The sequence below is a fragment of the Mesoplodon bidens genome, assembly GCF_964165515.1.
Source record: "Mesoplodon bidens genome assembly, chromosome: 4".
Taxonomy (NCBI): Eukaryota; Metazoa; Chordata; class Mammalia; order Artiodactyla; family Ziphiidae; genus Mesoplodon; species Mesoplodon bidens.
Genome location: NC_138160.1, coordinates 61,955,797 through 61,958,654, shown reverse-complemented (window position 1 = coordinate 61,958,654; position 2,858 = coordinate 61,955,797).

The following is a 2,858-nucleotide window of genomic DNA, read 5'->3' as shown; positions in this document are numbered from 1 at the left end:
AGTGTAGTTTTAAAATGCCAGTTTAAAAAAGGCTTTGAAAACACAATTCTGGGGAGCTCCTGCTGCCAGTGGGAAGGTGGGTTAGCTTCTTTGAACATGGGCCCAGTTTTGTTTACAGGACAAGCATGGAATAGCGTGAACAACACTGGCCGAGAGCCAGCAGACCTGTCATGGCGGTGTATCTATCAATGATTGGTTACATGTGGCCTTGAATTGTCAAAACTCCCTATTAAAGGGGACTCTGCCCTAGTTGGTCTCTGAGGTCAGTCCTCTATCCTGAAAGAGGCAGGATTCTGGGAGAGGCTGACCACCTGCCATCTGGTGGACACTCATTACTACCACTGCTATGCTCAGTTGCTGCTGGGGAAGAATGAAGAGAGCAGGGGTGGACGGCGGTGCTCACCTCCAGACACCCACAAAACTGAATCCACATCCGACCTTGGCCCTCACACTTCACCTTCTTTTTCTGTTTGAAATGTATGGAAATGCCTGTTTGTGTAGTCATTCGACACAGCTCCTGTCTCTATCCTTGGCTTTGTGGGGCAGCAGCGTATTGGAAATCCTTGGCCTCCTTTTGTGCTTCTTTAAAGCTTGAAAACAATCACGACTGAAGCTCTATTTAGTCTTTCAAAGATGAAACTGGAAGAAAGCTACCAAAGTACAGCCTTTACATCTATTCAGTGCAACATCTAGAAGAACAGAGGACACCTCTTCTTTTTTCAAATCCAGGAAACTTCTTTCCCAGAAGTTTTTTGAATACCTCCCCTTGTGTGTCATTGGTCCAAATCAGGGCATGTATCCATTCCTGAATAACCTCAGGGTCCAGGGTACTGGATGACTTTTAGACTTATCAGGCCCACTCCAGGGGCTGGGGGTGGGGTCAGACTTCCTTGAAACACACAGGCTGCATGGGGCGGATACAGCTTCATAAAACAAGATAAAAATCAGAGAACTGTTAGGAAGAAAAAAAAGAAGAATGCATGTTGGGCTGGTGACCAAAAATATCCACTGTAATTTTCTTAGATCTCCTTGGAGAATTTTTTTTTTTTTTCATTATGCGGGCCTCTCACTGTTGTGGCCTCTCCCGTTGCGGAGCACAGGCTCTGGACGTGCAGGCTCAGCGGCCATGGCTCACGGGCCCAGGTGCTCCGCGGCATGTGGGATCTTCCCAGACCGGGGCACGAACCCGTGTCCCCTGCATCAGCAGGCTGACTCTCAACCACTGCACCACCAGGGAAGCCCCCTTGGAGAAAATTTTAACTGCTGTTTCTTATTCTATTGGGCACTAACAGTACTAAGTACTATTGTATCTTACTGTCTGCCAGGTGCTGTGTTTTACAGATATCTTCTTCTTTTAGTCCTCAAGACAGTGTGGTGAGTGCTGGGATTATGTTCCCTGTTTCATAAATTAGGATGTCAAGGCTCAATGACCTTCAGTGACTTGCCCCAAAACACTGGACTAGTCAAGATGGAGGTGAACATCAAAGTGTGGTTCCTGGGTGTGTGAAGAACGTTAACCGCTGCCCACACCGCTTCCCACGCGCACCTACAACCTGCCGAGCCTCCCAGCTCGTTGATTCTTCCCTGCTGTTTGGCCTTTACCTCAATTCCCCTTCAACACCCGCCCTCCTGTGGCCACGATGCCACGCTGTCATGTCCCCAAGCAGCTCCACCTCTGGAATTTGGAACTCTTGCCTTCTTTGTTCACATTCTCAGGTGTTTGGCTTTTTCCTTCCTGCTTCCTCATCAGAGCTCCTCTCTGACCCCGCTTTACCACCCATATCCCTTGTCTCCTGCCCATCTTCCTGGCCTGTCAGCCCCTCCTGCTTCTTTTCCTTCTCTAACTTGCTTGCACTCTATGGCGACCATCTCACTTAATGCTCTCATCAACCCCTCCATTTCCTCATACCCAGTCCACCCAGGGCCCCGGCCTGGCTAGTCCCCACTCAGGACTCCATCCTACCCCACATTCCCATGCTGGAGTTTCCTTCCTTTTTTTTTTTCGATACGCGGGCCTCTCACCGTTGTGGCCTCTCCCGTTGCGGAGCACAGGCTCCAGATGCGCAGGCTCAGCGGCCATGGCTCACGGGCCCAGCCGCTCCGCGGCATGTGGGATCTTCCCGGACCGGGGCACAAACCCACGTCCCCTGCATCGGCAGGTGGACTCTCAACCACTGCGCCACCAGGGAAGCCCTGGAGTTTCCTTCTTAATGCATTGGAAGAAAACTCCTAATTACTGTTTCCAGCCCCAGCTGGGCGCTTGGGGCCCTTTGTCAAGGAAGCCTGGTCCCCAGGCTCTCCACGGGCCCCTCCCCTGCCGCCGTCCCTCTCATAGATACATGACTACAGGAGGGTCCTCCTGTCCCACTGAGGAAGGGGCCCTCACGGGTAAGTCACCACCGAGCAGATGTGCCCCAGCCCCACACTCACACCGGGCAGGAGCTAGGCGGCAGCGTGACTGAGGAAAGGCCCGAGCCCGTGACGTTCGGGTGCTGCCCACTCAGGAACGTGGCAAGCAGATTCCGCGGTGGCGTGAAGGTGGAGTTTCCAGGAGAAACGACAAAACTAAAAACGAGGGGCTCCCCTGGTGGCGCAGTGGTTGAGAGTCCGCCTGCCGATGCAGGGGACACGGGTTCGTGCCCTGGTCCGGGACGATCCCACATGCCACGGAGCGGCTGGGCCCGTGAGCCATGGCCGCTGAGCCCGCGCGTCCAGAGCCTGTGCTCCGCAGCGGGAGAGACCACAGCAGTGAGAGGCCCACGTACCGCAAAAAAAAAAAAAAAACTAAAAACGAGGGGAGCCACCCCTACATTAGGTTACGAATCCCTGTGGCTGAGCTGATGGTGAAAGCTGTGAGG